General features: G+C 42.3%; 1 protein-coding gene across 4 annotated transcripts in view; it reads right to left on the bottom strand.

Annotated features, from left to right (window-relative positions):
• Positions 1–18,614, bottom strand: part of shank3b (SH3 and multiple ankyrin repeat domains 3b) — a 69,314-nt gene that overhangs the window by 29,100 nt on the left and 21,600 nt on the right. The window lies entirely within an intron of this gene.

Raw genomic sequence — 18,614 nt, 5'->3', positions numbered from 1 at the left:
AACCACAATCTTCATGTCAAACCAACCAAGTAGTTCTTTGTGCCTAAACTTAATTAGGCGGTTCTCAGTATCTAAACCTGACCAAGTTATTCTCAGTGTCTAAACCTGACCTAAATCTAACCAAGTAGTTTTTTGTTAAAAGCACAAACAAATAAAAATGAAATGAAGCAGTGACTGGCAAAAAGCTAAACCATTTGCACAACAAAAATATGCACAAACAATAGGTTCCAGATGACCATTAAGCATGGATTATATGGTTGCAAAAATTGTCTTAGAAATTCCACACGCCAAACACAACAGAATGGACAAGTTATCGTGCCATTTTAGTTCTTTAACCTCCTAGGACCTGCTGTCCACATATGTGGACATCACATTTTGGGATGTCCACATATGTGGAGAGTGCATGCTCAGTTGGTGCTGTGTATGTGTAATGCCCCATAGATGAATCTATGCGGTTCCAAAAAACTAGCAGACAGGTACGTGTGCCTTGGATCGGCAGCTGATGATTTTATTAATGTCACTTGAACCCAAGCAGAACCCTAGCATACTCACAGAAGAAACTAATACAGATTCAAAGAACTGTTATCTCTTTGCAACAAGTACAGTGGGGCAAAAAAGTATTTAGTCAGCCACCGATTGTGCAAGTTCCCCCACCTAAAATGATGACAGAGGTCAGTAATTTGCACCAGAGGTACACTTCAACTGTGAGAGACAGAATGTGAAAAAAAAAAAAACCATGAATCCACATGGTAGGATTTGTAAAGAATTTATTCGTAAATCAGGGTGGAAAATAAGTATTTGGTCAATAACAAAAATACAACTCAATACTTTGTAACATAACCTTTGTTGGCAATAACAGAGGTCAAACGTTTACTATAGGTCTTTACCAGGTTTGCACACACAGTAGCTGGTATTTTGGCCCATGCCTCCATGCAGATCTTCTCGAGAGCAGTGATGTTTTGGGGCTGTCGCCGAGCAACACGGACTTTCAACTCCCGCCACAGATTTTCTCTGGGGTTGAGGTCTGGAGACTGGCTAGGCCACTCCAGGACTTTCAAATGCTTCTTACGGAGCCACTCCTTTGTTGCCCGGGCGGTGTGTTTTGGATCATTGTCATGTTGGAAGACCCAGCCTCGTTTCATCTTCAAAGTTCTCACTGATGGAAGGAGGTTTTGGCTCAAAATCTCACGATACATGGCCCCATTCATTCTGTCCTTAACACGGATCAGTCGTCCTGTCCCCTTGGCAGAAAAACAGCCCCATAGCATGATGTTTCCACCCCCATGCTTCACAGTAGGTATGGTGTTCTTGGGATGCAACTTAGTATTCTTCTTCCTCCAAACACGACGAGTTGAGTTTATACCAAAAAGTTCTACTTTGGTTTCATCTGACCACATGACATTCTCCCAATCCTCTGCTGTATCATCCATGTGCTCTCTGGCAAACTTCAGACGGGCCTGGACATGCACTGGCTTCAGCAGCGGAACACGTCTGGCACTGCGGGATTTGATTCCCTGCCGTTGTAGTGTGTTACTGATGGTGACCTTTGTTACTTTGGTCCCAGCTCTCTGCAGGTCATTCACCAGGTCCCCCCGTGTGGTTCTGGGATCTTTGCTCACCGTTCTCATGATCATTTTGACCCCACGGGATGAGCCCCAGATCGAGGGAGACTATCAGTGGTCTTGTATGTCTGCCATTTTCTGATGATTGCTCCCACAGTTGATTTTTTCACACCAAGCTGCTTGCCTATTGTAGATTCACTCTTCCCAGTCTGGTGCAGGTCTACAATACTTTTCCTGGTGTCCTTCGAAAGCTCTTTGGTCTTGGCCATGGCGGAGTTTGGAGTCTGACTGTTTGAGGCTGTGGACAGGTGTCTTTTATACAGATGATGAGTTCAAACAGGTGCCATTCACACAGGTAACGAGTGGGGGACAGAAAAGCTTCTTACAGAAGACGTTACAGGTCTGTGAGAGCCAGAGATTTTCCTTGTTTGAGGTGACCAAATACTTATTTTCCACCCTAATTTACGAATAAATTCTTTACAAATCCTACCATGTGAATTCATGGATTTTTTTTTTCACATTCTGTCTCTCACAGTTGAAGTGTACCTCTGGTGCAAATTACTGACCTCTGTCATCATTTTAAGTGGGGGAACTTGCACAATCGGTGGCTGACTAAATACTTTTTTGCCCCACTGTACTTCAACAGGCAGCACATCAAGGCACAGATGCCAAAATACACCTCGTGTTAAGTTCACAAAATACTAACACTCCAGAATGAGAACCCTTTCAGTAGTGAAAGATAACAATGAATAGTGTGCTTATTCAGACAGGCCATGTAATCAAACTCAGCTGAACCTAAACCAGTCTGCATGAGCCAGTGATCAGCTGTTACCATATAGACTGTGCTACTCAAGCTGCTTTAGACTGGCTAGAGTTGCTGCAAGTGACTTTGCAACCTGTCTCCAGTCTAAATCCTTCATTTCACATTGTTTCTGAATGAAACCCATGTCTGTTGCATTATTTCTATTTATTACCTTCTATGTGCCTTTTTGTTGTCTGTCTATCCTCACATTGCTTCTACTTGTTGTGCTCAGTTTCCTCTGACACAGTTACTGGGTCAGCTTTGCACACTTTTGCTTTGTTGGGACACACAATCATGGACCCACTTTAACTTTTAAATAAAGTTTAAATGAAGAGATGTCCAGACCTTAAAATCATATTAAAATATGGATTGAAAAATGGTCTCTATTATGACAGAGATATTGGCATGAATCTAACAGCCTCCTACAGACATCTCTCACTGTCATGGTCCTGGGCCATGTGGGCCCAGTATTCTTAGTTCCTTGTATGTTTGTATTTCGTTCCTTATTTAGGCCATGTTTTCTGAGTTGCCCTGTTGTGTTGTTCCCTAAGTGTTTTCCCTTCATGGCTTTTACCCCCTGTGTGCCCCTCTGTGTATCTGTGAGCCCTCGTCTCTCCTTATGTTTTATTCCATGTTTCCCCTGCCCTTTATGTCTAAGTTCTCCCCGTGCTCTCTCTCCACCCTGTGTGCCCTCTATGTATTTATGAGCCCTCGTCTCCCTTTGTGGTTGTTTCATGTTTCCCCAGCCCGTTATGTCTGTGTTTTCCCCGTGCTCTCTCTCCTCCTGTCTGAACCTCTGTGCCTGTACATGTCATGTTCAGTTCACCCCGCCCTGTCTCGTTATGATTATCAGTATCACCTGTGTTCCCCGTGTGTGCCCACTTTCCTCGTTTACCCTCTGTGTATTTCTGTCTGAGTCTCCCTCTGTTCGGCGTCGCGTTCTCCCTCATGCCGTGTGTGGTTCTCCCCGTGTCTTCCGGTATATGTTACTTTAGCTTTTCCCAGTTTAGTGTAGTTTTGCATTGCTTTTGTATCATCGTTATTGTTTATCACCTGTCAGCAATAAAGCTGCATTTTGAGTTTATCCCCCGTGTCTGTGAGTTTGCAATTTGGGTCCTCATCCTGCCTGCCACACGGCCGAATCATGACACTCACAGGGGATATTTTGCATTTACAGAGGTTAACAGTTAAAATGGCTGCTTTCCATTAGTGTTTTCCACCGCACACCAAATGTAGCACATCAGCGTTCATGTAATTAAACACCAGGTATCTTCATAGTTTAATTCTCTGTGATCGTGGGACGATATCTTATTCATATAGTCTGCTGCTGACTCTGATATGACCTCCACCTCCTCCAACGCTAATAATGTCCTCAGGATGTTACATCACATCCTGTTTTTCACCCCTTAACCAAGCGTTCACACAGTGGGAAGTGTCTGTACAACAGTTTGACTAAAGTTTAGTTGCTGTGTGAAAATGATTAGACAGGGAAGGGAAAGGAAAGAGGAGAAAGAGGAGCTGGATGAAATTCATTCCTCAGTTATCTTGCAATATTCATTCTGAAAATAATGTAGTATTTTAATAGTACTATATGTTTTGTTGATAATTGTAACATACATGTTTTGATAACGTTTTATGATCTTTATTATTTTTTAAATTAAAAGGAAGGCCATATCAAAAGGATTAAAGGAGCTGCACTAGATCAGAATCAGAATCAGAATCAGAATACTTTATTGATCCCTGGGGGAAATTATTTTTTGTTACAGTGCTCCATTTTAAACCAACATTAAGACAAGACAGACAATACGCTAACTAAGAATAGTACAATATATACATATATATACATACATACATACATAAGTCACTTATAAATAAATAGTTGGAAAAGAAACATGTGTAGTTGTAGCAGCAAACAGTGTGTTAAGTGGATGCGTTGTACAGGGAGATGGCCACAGGCAGGAATGATTTCCTGTGTCGTTCAGTGGTGCTTTTCGGTAATCTCAGTCTCTCACTGAACGAGCTCCTGTGACTGACCAACATGTCATGGAGTGGGTGGGAGGTGTTATCCAACATTGTCTTTATCTTGGACAGCATCCGCCTCTCCGACACCACCTTGAGGGAGTCCAGCTCCATCCCCACAACATTGCTGGCCTTACGGATCAGTTTATTGAGTCTGTTGGCATCTGCGACCCTCAGCCTGCTCCCCCAGCATGCAACAGCATAGAGGATCGCACTGGCCACAACAGACTCATAGAAAATCCTCAGCATTTTCTGGCAGATGTTGAAGGACCTCAGTCGCCTCAAAAAATAGAGACGACTCTGGCCCTTCCTGTAAAGTGCTGTGGTGTTTTTAGCCCAGTCCAGTTTATTGTCAATGTGTACTCCAAGGTATTTATAGTCCTCCACAATGTCAACACTGACCCCCTGGATTGAAACAGGGGTCAAGTGTTTCCTGGTCTTCCTGAAGTCCACGATCAGTTCCTTGGTCTTTGCCACGTTGAGCTGCAGATGATTCTGCTCACACCACGTGACAAAGGAGTCGACCACAGCCCGGTACTCTGTCTCATCATCCCTGCTGATGCATCCAACCACCGCAGAGTCATCAGAAAACTTCTGAAGATGGCAGGTCTCTGTGCAGTGGCTGAAGTCTGTGGTGTAGAGGGTGAAGAGGAAGGGGGAGAGGACAGTCCCCTGTGGTGCCCCTGTGTTGCTAATCACCTTGTCAGACACACACTGTGGGAGACGTACATATTGTAGTCTTCCTGTCAGGTAATCAACAATCCAGGACACCAGAGAAGCATCCACCTGCATCGCTGCTAACTTATCACCCAGGAGGGTCGGCCTGATGGTGTTGAAAGCACTGGAAAAGTCAAAAAACATGACCCTCACAGTGCTCGCCGGCTGGTCCAGATGGGTGTAGACACGATTGAGCAGGTAGATGATGGCGTCCTCTGTTCCGAGACGAGGCTGATAAGCGAACTGAAGGGGATCCAGATGTGGTCTTACTATGGGTCGCAGCTGGTCCAGGATGAGCCTTTCCAGGGTCTTCATGATGTGGGAGGTCAGTGCCACGGGCCTGTAATCCTGGGGGCCACTGGGACGAGGCGTCTTTGGTACAGGGACGAGGCATGATGTCTTCCACATCACCGGGACCCTCTGCAGACTCAGACTCAGCATAAACAGTTTATGAAAGACTCCACACAGCTGGGGGGCACAGGTCTTGAGGACAAGGGGACTCACTCCGTCTGGTCCAGCAGACTTGCCTGAGTGAAGTCTCCTCATTTGCATCTCAACCTGGTATTGAGTGAAGGTGATGGGTGGGGGAGGGGTGTCAGGAATCTCACAGGAGGCAACATGTGAAGAGAGAGGCTGGCACAGTGGTGTGGCTCTGGATTCCAGGCTGACTGCAGGTGAGGTTGTGGGGGTGGGAGCAGACACTGTGGTGTCGAATCTATTGAAAAACAGATTCAACTCGTCGGCTCTATTCTCACCTCCCTCAGCTCCCCTGCTGTTGGTTGGCCTGAATCCAGTGATGGTCTTCATGCCCCTCCACACCTCTCTCATGCTGTTCTGCTGGAGTTTCCACTCCAGCTTCCTCCTGTAATTGTCCTTAGCCTCTCTGATCTTGTCCTTTAGTAACACCTGGATCTTCCTCACCTCCTCTTTGTTGCCCCCTCTGAAAGCCCTCTTCTTGTTGTTGAGGAGGGCTTTGATGTCCTTAGTCACCCACGGCTTGTTATTTGGGTAACAATGAACAGTCTGAGCTGGAACAATGGAGTCGGTGCAGAAAGTTATGTAATCTGTGATACACTCAGTAAGCCCATTGATGTCCTCGGCGTGAGGCTCACAGAGTGTTTCCCAGTCGGTCACCGCGAAACAGCCCTGTAGTTCCGCTATTGCCTCCTCTGACCACCTCCTAACAGTCCTGGTGGTCACAGGTTCCCTCCTCACAATTGGCACATAGCGGGGGGTGAGGTGAATCAGGTTATGATCTGACCTACCAAGTGGGGGGAGGGAGGAGGAGCTGTATGCATCCTTGACGTTAGCATACAGTAAGTCTAAAGTTTTCTCTCCCCTGGTGGGACAGTCCACATATTGTTTGAATGTTGGTAGTGTATTGTCCAGTGATACATGGTTGAAGTCACCCGAGATCACAATAAAGGCACTCGGGTGCTGAGTCTGTAGCCGAGCTATGGCAGAGTGGATAGTGTCACATGCAGCTGTGGGGTTAGCAGAGGGGGGAACATAGACAGCCACCAAGATGACGTGAGAGAATTCCCTGGGTAAATAATACGGCCTGAGTCCAACAGCACACAGTTCAGTGTCCGGGCAACAAATCCTTTCTTTGATTGTTATGTTGGCAGGGTTACACCACCGGTTGTTAACTAAAACAGCAAGCCCACCTCCTTTACGCTTACCGCTAGCGATGCTGTCCCTGTCCGCCCGAACAGTGTGGAAGCCTTCCACGGAAGCATTCTCATCGGGAATGTCCTGGTGCAGCCATGATTCGGTGAAACACATCAGGCTACACTCTCGGTATTCCCTCTGACTCCGTACCAGTGCTGAGAGCTCGTCGATTTTAATTGCCAACGATCGCACATTTCCCATCACGATAGACGGCAGACACGGTTTAAACCTCCTCCTCGCTTCGAGCCTCCGCTGTCTCACCGTCACCTTTTTTCTTCTCTTCTGTCCTTGACCTCTGCATCCCCGATGTGTTTTCCTCCAAATTTCAGCTGGTACTTCTGCGGGCCTGGCCAGCGAGCCGGCCGGCATCAGGGCGATCAGCTGATCTCTGGAGTAAACAGTCCGTGCGTGTAGGAGATGTGCCGCGGTCCCGTTCCTTGATAAAAGTAACAGTTCCACGGCCACCAGAAGAACAAAAACTCTCTCAATCCACGTGATTGAGTAAGAGATAGAAAACGGAGGAAAATACAAGTCAGAAAAAAAAAAAGAATACGTAAGAAAAAAGAGCTACACTAAGAGAAAAGCAGGAGCGACTGTAACAGGCTGCACGCTGGTTGGCGCATGCGCACTTATTAGATATTCAGCAGATTATTTCCAAAGAGTTTTTGTCACACATTAAAGCAAGTCATGGTGTTCCACAGGGTTCCATGCTCGGACCCATACTTTTAACTGCAATTATACATGCTTTGCGTCAGAAATACTATAAGAAAACACTGCACACATTTTCACGCCATTGCAGATGACACCCAACTAGAGCAGGGCGATATGACCAAAAATATTTATCACGATATACATTTGAAAAATTGTGATAACGATGTAACTGACGATATAATTGACACTAGACAAAATACTTTACAACTCCACAACTTTATTAGTGAAAAAAAATCAATGTATTTTCACTTAAACAAACAGCTGTTTTATATGTGCATTAAAGTTTTATAAAAAATTTGCAGTGCAAATGCAAATTCCTTGCTGACAGTTTAACCAAAAGGCATTTCCAGTGGAAATTGGCCGACATATCCTCAGCATAACCATGTATAATATCCACAAAACTTAAAAAGAGGTTATACACACACACAGTACGGTAATATTATGTTGAAGCACAGTACGTACCACTCCGCGAGGCTCCTGCCTACGATATCCTAATGCTCAGACAATCCATCAAGCGGTGCGGCTTCGTGCATTAGCAAAGTCGTACTAAAACATTTGACAGATTTTCGAGCGCTGTGTACTAGAGATGGACCGATCCGATATTACGTATCGGTATCGGTCCGATACTGACCTAAATTACTGGATCGGATATCAGAGAAAAATAAAAAATGTAATCCGATCCATTAAATATCACGAAAGCACCTCACAAAACTTGCAACACGCCGTAACTCGCCTCAGAACGTTAGCACGTCGGAGCAGTATGCATCACGTGATAGAGCGGCTGTGGCATGCGGGACCTGTCGGTGGTCTGGATAGCATGTGGAGCTTCGCTAGCAACCCGGCATTTCATCTCCGACAAAGTTATCCCCGAGAGAAGTAAAGCAAGTGTGTAAGTCCATCTCTGAATGTTTGTAAAGCATTCCTGCGTTAAGCTTAACAAACGATATATGGAGCAACTGCCTCTTCTTGCTGCGACTTCAATCATGAAACTGCTTAATGATCAGCTGATCGGCTTTTCTGTCGTGAGTCCGTATCGCTTCTTTGTTTTTGGCCCACTTTGCACCAGAAAGAGGAAACCAGCGGCTGAACAACAGCAGCACGTTTCAGCTTGATAAGCTGTTGTTAGAATTTATTTAATATTACTTTCTACACCAGGATCTTTTTCTACGTAGCTGACAGCTGGTAACTGTGCAGGGGCGGATTTAGCAAAGTTTAGCCAGGGGGGCCGATAGGGCATTAACAGGGAAAAGGGGCCACAAAGACATATTTTTCTTTCTTATTCTCATTTAAAATGTCTAGCTTTTGATAAATAATTATCTGACACCCAAAGTTTTAATTTGATGTAAAATGAATAGAAGTCCATTACTGTATATAGTAACTATTAAGTCTAATATATATATATACCTAACTAATATGTAAGCTATAGTACTTTTTCCTTTGGGAAGGTACCATCTGTGCAGTGTGCAATTTTGTTGAAGAAAGATGTTGAATTTATTTAATATTTTAATATATTGAAAAATAATTGATTTCTGTGCATTTTTTTTTCACACTGCATCAAATTAAGGTTGATTACGTCGATTAAGCATCATGAGGTGGAGCGTGAGGGGTGGTTCCCTATTTTTTATTTATTTATTTTTGTTGTTGCTGGGAGTTGGAACCCTATTAGTTAGGTTGCTTAATATTTACGCTAAGTACTCTTTAAAATACCAGAATAGGGAGGATGGTGTAGGTTTGAGTTTATTAGATTGATCAGTATTGCTGAACTATGAAATATTTTTTTTGCATACAGGTATAACAGAATAGCTTTAGTGTAGTTGTTGTTTTAAACTTGAGTATGAACTTATACAAAATGCAGCAAGATATTTAAAAAAATAGTTATGTTGATTAAAACACACTATATCGGATTCATATCGGTATCGGCAGATATCCAAATTTATGATATCGGTATCGGACATAAAAAAGTAGTATCGTGCCATCTCTACCGTGTACCACATAAAATCGTTTCGAGGTCAGTAAACACAACCAGAATTCATACATAAGGCACACGGGATTATAAGGGACAATGTCAATTTTCAGAAAAATCAAAGAATTGATTTTAAGTGTGCCGTATTTTCCAAAAAACACGGTAATAACGACGGCCCGCTAGCATGCTCTACCAAAAATAGTTTTTTGTTGTGTTTCTGACGGACAAAAGCTAAACCAGTTCCACACCACTGAAGTTGCAGCATTTTTGCAAACCAATTCTGGTTCATCCTTTTCATTCAACAATCCGCTTTCGCCCTCCTCATTCTTAGTCGCTGCCATGTGCGTATGAAAACAAAAGCACTGCGCATGCGCGTTTTACCCATATTCTATCGCGATATTTCATTTTCTTATCGTTGCCCAACATTATACCGATATTACCGTGAACGGTATGATATGGCCCAACCCTACACCGAACTCTATTGATCATGGCTGAATATCAAAATGTAGATGGTTGCTGCATTTAGCATGTGAAGTAGCAAGTATCCTTAGGCAAGATAATGAACCCAAGTTTTTCGCAAAGTGTTCATTGGACTGCGAATGGAGTAGAAAAACATGATTTGAATGGGTGAATGGGGCATGTTAAAGTGCTGTTAGTGCTATAAAAGAACCAGTCCATTTAACATCCATTAGGCCAGACTAGAACTATGTTAAAGACATAATGGCCTGGATTACTTGTAATTTTGTTCTTTTAAATTCAGACAAAATGGAGGTTATTGTTCTTGGGCCTAAAAACCTGAAAACCACAATGTCTAATCAGATACTTAGTGTGCCTCCAGCATAACTGAGGAACATGGGAGTAATTTTTGGACAGGACATGTCCTTCAACCAAACATTAAACAAAAGTCTGATGGCAGTAAAGAGAAACATCATGTCTCAGAGTGATGTTGAAAAACTAGTCTACATAATTATTATTTCTAGGCTAGACTTGTAATTATTTCTTATCTGGTTGTAAAGCTCCCTGAAAACTCTTCACTTGATCCATAACAACACCCCATCATATCATAAAGCCCTCATAATACCTTAATATCCCAACAGTACACTTCGCTCTCAGAGTGGAGGGTTATTTGTGATTCCTGACTTTCTAACAGTAGAATGGGAGGCAAAGCTTTCAGCTCTCAGGCCCTCACCTGTGGAACCACCTCCCAGTTCAGATTCAGAAGACACCCTCTCTACCTTTAAGATCGATCGTTAAACTTTCCTTTTTGGAAAAGCTAATAGTTTGGGTTGGATCAGGTGACCATGAACCATCACTTTGTTTTCTTCGTTAAGCTCAGGCTGCTGGGGGGACTTCCCATATTGCAATAAGCATTTCTTCAGTCTTCAGGTGTTTCTTTGCCACTACTGGATGTCTTTAATGTTTGTCTTCTCTCTCCTGTAGTTTGTCTTTTGTCCTGTTTGTTGTCAGTGGTCCTTATGCTCCTCTATTCTCGCTTTGCTTTCCCTTCACTCTGCAACCAGTCACAACAGATGGCTCCTCCTCCTTGAGCCTTGTTTTCTCAGAGCTTTTGTCCAATATGTTCTCATTCCAGGGGCCAATAAGATGCTGTTTTGTCAGAAGCCACCTGTGTACAATATGTCCTTTGGCATAGCTGCCTTGACCCGCCAGCTGCCACAATATGAACCTCAGAGAAATAACAGCTACAAACTGCATCTTTGTCAGCAGGTTAAAGTGATGGAAATGGCCTAAGTAGTGAAATGCTCTGCCAGGAAGCAGAGGTGTGGACTCGAGTCACATGACTTGGACTCGAGTCAGACTCGAGTCATTAATTTTATGACTTTAGACTTGACTTGAAAAAATGTTCTAAGACTTGTGACTTGACTTGGACTTTTACACCAATGACTTGGGACTTGAATTGGACTTGAACCGGTTTACTAGAAAAGACTTGATATTTCACCCCAAATGTAAAATTTAACATGCATATTATATAGAGATTGAAAATGTGACGTCATTCAGGGGTAAAACCGCAAAGGATTCTGGGAACTCGTGGCAAGAGGTACTAGCGCACGCAGGCTTTCAATTGAAATCAGTCACACAGCGATAAAAAGAAACACAAAAATGTCAAGAAGCTGTTGTATCATTAACTGCAATAGCCGGTCGCATGACAGCCACGAGAAGCCGACGGGTAAAGAGATCGGTTGTTATCGGATTACGTCGTTGAAGAGAAATTGTTCGAGCCATGTTTCCGAAGTAACAAAGAGGCGACGGATGGCCTGGATTGCAGCCATTCAAAGATCAAATATAACGTCCCAGAACACTCCAGCTCACAGGTTAGTCTGCTCCAAGCATTTACACGAAGGTCAGTGTTTTTTAGTAGTTAATACGTCATTTTCTTAACATAATTGGTGATATAGGTTACAAGCAAGTCTGGCACTGAAAAGAAATTGTCGCGCTATGCTCCTTTATTTATTGTGCATAAATAGTGAATTGTCCTGACACAATATTGTGTTTCGCTTCTGTTATTATGGTACATTGACAAAAACATATACTTTTATTCACAGGATAAAACAGTTGTTTTGTATCACTAATTGCCCAGTACGATTACAGCATACAATATTGTTGTCACTGCTACATTTCTGTAACGCGTACCAGAAATTATTTCCACTACTAATTAATTACCCTTGAGCTCAAAGGTCCTATTAATAAACGGTTAACGAATGTGTATTTATGAAGACGATTTGTGAGACTGGTAAACTTATGATACGCATGATGGTCTTTCTTTCTACACGGTGCATTTCAAGGTCCTGCACCCATCCGTCGGTAAACTGTACCTGGGCTTGTTGCAGTGACCTGAAGTTACTAAACTTCATGAGTGTGTGCACTCACTCCAAGAACCGTATAATTATAAATATGCATATAAATATGCTACGATGAGATAGCTGACTTCATCTAACTAGCAAATGTTGTCCAGGCTACGTTGGTGATGCAGTTTTTTTTAATGTGTATGATATTTTTGTCATGCGATTTTAAAGCTGGTCCTACAACCGCATCCAAGAATGACATGCAGCTTATCTCAGAACTGTTGGTGAAAATTATTCTTGGAGCTAGGTTTAATTGAGCTGCATTTTAAAGAGGTGCAATTTCACAATTTGTGTATATTTTCTAAGTTCACTATTTTGTCATGTGTTGAGAAAAACACAGATTTTAAAATTACATGGTCTAATATTTACATTTAGCATATAACTGCAACATGCTTTTTTCGTTTTTTTTTTTTTTTTAAAAGACTCGAAAGGACTTGAAATTCAAAATTTCAGACTTGTGACTTTACTCGGACTTTTACACCAGTGACTTGAGACTCGACTCTGACTTGCCTGACATTACTTGAGACTTGACTTGAGACTTGAGGATAAAGACTTGCAAAACAATCACTTGGTCCCACCTCTGCCAGGAAGTCATGTTTTATGTCTGGCCTGTGTTTTTTATTTACTTCCTGATTTGTTTAAGTTGCACGCACCTTTACTACAGATTATTTGGTTTGGTTAAGATATCACAAACAACTTGGTTACCTTTAGGTACTACAAACTACTTGGGTGGCTGGGGCCAGGAGGTAGAGCACTACTGCTGCTCCACTCTGCATGCCAAAGTATCCTTGGGTAAGAAACGAACCCTAAGTTGCTCTCCGACGTATTTAGGTATTGTTTTTGGTTCCTGTGTTGAGTCACAACAACAGGTTAATTGGAAATGAAAGCCACATCAGACCACGTGTGTCCTCGAGATGAAGCATGAATGAAGAAGACTGACTGTTGTTTCCTTTTAAAGTGAAGCTGATTTTTTTCTCCCTGCTGTTGTGCTTGTTGGATCTCTTGGTCTTGAGTGTATAATGTTATTGGGCCTTCACCTTATACCAGAAACATGCTTGATGACTGTTGTGATTTTGAGTGATTTAAGTAAAAAAAAAAAAAAAAAAGGGAAAGCAGCAGTTCCTGTGATAAGAAGGACACACCAAACCTGCGAAGTCCTGTGGTTGAAAACAGTCTAAGAGACTCTGGACATGAAGCAGAGAGAGACTCGACCTTGTCGTTAGCCTTAATGGACAACACTGACAGGCCAAATGGTCCAATCGCTTCCACCGAGCTAAAGAGGTCAGAGGAGAAAAAAGCTTTAACACAAGTCCCTCCCAGCAGCTTCTCCTGACCGATGCTCCTCTTGCTGCTGATGCTCTAACACTGCATTAGTACTCCTTTAATCATTGTTCATATTAATCATCACTGCTACTAATTAACAGCTGATTACCCCTCACGCTGATAAAGCTGGGCAGAGCCGGAGTCAGAACTTAATGGCTGCTTCCATTACAGCTGAGGATGAAAGCGAGGAAGACGGGGAGGCGAGGATGAGTTGTGAGTTGTCATAGAAACTGGAATAGCAGGGAATCCTGTGCTAACCTCACTGTGTCACTCTGTATGTGTGTGCGTGTTTTTAAAAAAGCCTCCTGATCTACATGCTCGCTGTTGCTATGGCAACGGAGTTGAACAATTTTCGCAGATCCCGTTTAAAACATCAACCTGCTGACTCTCTCTCTCCTCCTCCTCTCCTGTCTGTCATGCTTGCTCAGCCATCGCAGCACTAAGCTTAAAGTCTATATGTCCATCCACTCCGAGACACTTCAGCTGCGTTTAAAGAAATAAAAGCTATGGGAACGCAATGATTTTCAGCGTAGGATCGATGTAAGCTGACGGGAGGAGAAGCAGATGGGAGTTCAGAGGCAGTTCAGCTATTTGAAGATGGATTTATGAACTCAGCAGGACCCACTCATGTTTAAAGGACCACACTACTGCTTTCTTTTTAATGCCTGTTCTTAAAAACAACAGACTTGTTTCCCTGAGGTCAAAAAGGCAACTCCTTAAAAGGCTCGTCGACAACACGGTTAAAAAAGCTTAATATAAAAGTTTCACCACAGGACTAAGAAGCTGATTTGGTTTTATTATTCATATGCTGTCAAGGATTTGGCTGGATTCATAACAACAAGACAAAACCAGAGCAGCATTGTGAGAAGGGAGGCAACAAAATAATTGGTTTGGTTGTTCATAATCGCAGCCGCACATCTCAGGATCAGACCAGACTAGAAATTAAATAACATCTGATGATTTACAGAATTAAGTATGATGTTCATTTTGTAAATTATGACTCTCATTAGATTCAGAAAGGACAATGAAACAGGGCAGCTGGCAAGTCATGACTCATGAGTGTCCTGTCCTGTGGTTTCTCTGTCTAAGTCTCTCCTCTGTCACCTGCTTTCAAAGCTCAGATGGTAACTGTGATTTTAAAGCTTCAAAAATATGATTTCTCGCAGGTGATGTCACAGTGCCCACCTCCATCTTTTATATCCAGTCTGTGCTTGAAAGTACTGATTGAAATGATAAGGAAAGTGTTTAATGAGGTCGTAGATCAGGTGACCTGCCAATGTCCTAACATGGCCATACGCAGACACTGATCCTTGCACCTCAGCAACCTTGACGCTGCAGCTATGGTGATGCTGATCCATTAAAGGTGTTACTAGAAACAAATAATAAAACCATAAGATGGATCTGTTGCGTCCCTCTGCAGCCCCTCATCTCTTTGCAGCTGCAGTGCAAGAGTGTTCAGCTGTTGCTAATTGACCACACCTAGTCAGGTGTGGATAAAGGCAGCCTTTCATGGTGGCTCACTACTCTTAGTGGTACCAGCTATTTTAGCCAACGTTGTTATGTATTAGTCTCCATATTTATTTATGCCGCAGCTTTTGAGCCGGCTCGTAACATAAATGGGGCTCATCCTGGATAGACAAAAAGGTGAAGAGAGGCCAGGCGAGCTGAGTATGGTGTAGTATTGTTCTGGTATTTTTAAAAAAATATTAAGAATCTAATCGTGAGCTGCTGCCAGATCTGCTTTGATGACTACAAATATGATGAAGGCAAAATAGAGAGTATGAACACTTAAATTAATTAAATTAAATCTGAACAAACCTCAATGATATGGTCGAAATGCCAAATTTTCATGGGATTAGTGACAAAATACGAGGCGCTATCTGTTCCTTTGGTGTTGTGTTGGCCAATCATGCAAAGTTTAATTTCATTACATTCCAACTCCACAAACTTTTCCAGCTTGTGGACTTCAACTTTGTGCACATGCGCAGTAGTACTTCTGAACACCTGGACACTTAGTGGACATGAAGCAGCTGTTTGGACCTTTTTAGTACCCTCGCACTCCATAAATAGCTATGTTTCAAGTGAGCTTTGAGCGGAAAGTGAGCTTTTGAAAACTGTCTGAATTTGTTGCTTGCTGCATTAAAATCTTTCCATTGAGTTCCCAGCTTTAAAGATCTCAGATACTGAGAAAGTGTCCTTGAATGCACCAGCAGCGGATTTTCAAAGCGGTCCCCGCTCTCAGCAGCATTACTACACAACCATAATTTCAGTTTTCCATAAAAGCCAATACCCCAAACACACTTTAAGCTGATTTTGACAGCATGCTGAAGTGAACTGAGGGTAATCAAGCAGCGCCAACAGGACACAGAGAAGCGGCTCCCTGAAATGAATCACTTCCTTTCATTTACTGCAGTAAAAGCCCCGTAATTGCTGATATATTTCACTCTAACATCTCACCCTGTGGAGGAATCCTCAGCAGACAGGATGACATGTCAGCCTGTAAAACGTCACAGGACCAAATTAAAAAGACTCTTTCATTCCTTTTACACCAACACACAGCTATTCAGAGCTAGAGCAGGCTCGAGAGTTTCCCAGCATGCACTGGGCAGAGGTCACACAAAGCTAAAAACAAAAACATTCATAGAAACACGTATGCAAGGTTTATAAAGTCTTTGTTCCTAAGACGTTTTCCTACTGTTGACTTGTTCGTACTGTTAAAGGTTAATTCAGGATAGTTTTACTGTAGGGATGCAATGATAATTTTAAACGATCATTTGGGCTTCTGACAACTTCGGTAAAATCAAGATTAAAAACATCATCAATATAAATATCACAATTGAATCATTTTTTTCTAATCCCTGTTTTTAAAAAAAAATTGAATTCTGTATGACGTTTTATAACTTAAACTCTACATTTAATTTAAAAAACGGTGGGGAAAATGGATTTAATGATGAAATGGAGAACTTTTATTTATTTATTTAGAATAGCAGTTCATTTTGAGTTTGATGCCTGCAAAAAAACTCAAATAAAGTTGGGGCTGAGGCAGAGTTTTCACTGTGTTGCATCAGATCTTCTTTTAACAACATTCTGTAAGTGTTTTGGGAACCGAGGACACAAATTTGTGTAGTTGTTAAAGCTGAACCCTTTACAGTTCTTGCTTGATGTGGGAGTTTTTCTGGTTAAATGTTCAGAGTTTTGTTTGTCATCATTTCTGCTCCAAAACGCTTCTAATGTTTCTATGGGGTGACAGGTCCAACATCCTGGATCATATCCATATGCAGACACTGCACCCTCCTCTGCCATACAAACTGCTAAGGAATGGCTCGAGGAACACGACAAAGAGCCCAAGGTGTTTAACTGCCCTCCAGTCTCCCAAGATCCCAATTAGCACCTGAATGCTTGAGGCGTTAGAGTAACCCTGATCCATGGAGGATGTCTTAAACGTGCTTTTTTTAAAATTTGCCTCCCACTTTAAATACCACTGCAGACCACCATATACACTACGACAATAGCACTCTCCTGGAAATTATTCATGGCCGATGCAAAATACTGCTCCAAAAGAGCCGAGCCTGTTAAACAGGCCTCCAGATTCTGATACTCTGTCTTTGGCATGGGCCAGAACAAGCCTGATCCAGGGAGACTTCACCCCACAACCCTAAGGAATATATCCATTTCCTAACGGACAAGAGGAGCTTGGTTGGCACACAGAGGATCTAAACAAAAAGGCAACTGGTTTCAAATGCTGGAAGACAAAGGTTTACCAGTCAATCTAAGCCTGGGTATTAACCAAAAGAATGAGATCATGAGACCAGTACCGTGAGAGTTGAAAGGTGTGAAATTGATGGTTTTCAGGGTTTTTAGTGGTTTTTAGCATTATTTTTTTTTCTTTATCATTTATCATTTTTATCATTATCCCGTGTGTTATGAATAAATCTTCTTTTTTGGTACCAGTACTGGTTTTATTTTGTTGTATTTATCCGCGACAACTTAAAGGCCAGTCCGTGAAAATATTGTCGGACATAAACTGGTCCGTAGTGCAAAAAAGGTTGGGGACCGCTGCTTTAAAGGGTTACCTCTGCAAACATAGTTTTATATGCCCACTAGGAACCAACCATTAATGCGATGCTTGTGCTACACGATGATCAAGTCATTTTGCCTCTGGTTTTAGAGTCAGACAATCCTCCTGCGTGTCTCTCCTTGGTGTTTTTCTGAGAATATCCAGCTGGGAGGAGACATTGGGGTAAACCCAGAACTTCCTGCAGATCTGACATGGGAGTGCCTCGTGATCTTCTAAGAGGAACTAGAAAACAATGCTAGAGGAAATGACATCCAGAGGACAATGCTCAGCCACTACAACTGTAACCTGACTTTACATGAGCAAAACAAACTGGATGAATGGTTTTAACCTCTTAACATCCACTAGTATAGTTTGTGTTAGCCACACAACAATTAGGCAAATAAAGTGCAACACATTCATTTTGGTCTTGCAGTGTTTTTTTTAACAGATTTTTTCCCCCTTTAAATCCGTAATTAGGAAAAACTATATATAACTATAAAAGTATATAAAAGGTGATTGTGAAATAAACTCTGACGCTAACCCTAACCTTAGACAGATTACTGAAAGATGTTATATAAGTCATCTCGTCTGTGAGCAACTTGGGATCCCCCCAGGAAAATGCTGCTTAGTCTGCTGCCCACATGACCCAACTTCAGATAAGAGGAAGACAATGGATGGAAAAGTGGATTTTTTAATGTTGTGGCTGATCCATAATCCATCTAATAGCAGTGGAATACTAGTGTGGACAAAAAGTGAGTGAAATCCCAGGAGACACACTTACTGTAACCTAGTTTTTTCAGCTCAGCTCTTTTGTCTTCTGCCGCTGAATTTCTGTTGTACAAAATGAGCGGAAAATTGTGTTATTATCAATTTGTCATCAGCTCACTGAGTGTTTCTGTGCTCCCTGTTTTCCCAGTAAATAATGGCT

The sequence above is a fragment of the Mchenga conophoros genome, linkage group LG17 (assembly GCF_057382185.1).
Source record: "Mchenga conophoros isolate Kocher_MC1m ecotype Shallow Benthic linkage group LG17, M_conophoros_male_GT1.1, whole genome shotgun sequence".
NCBI classification, from domain to species: Eukaryota; Metazoa; Chordata; class Actinopteri; order Cichliformes; family Cichlidae; genus Mchenga; species Mchenga conophoros.
Note: the sequence above shows the minus strand (reverse complement) of the source record. Positions and strands in the feature narration are given on the sequence as shown.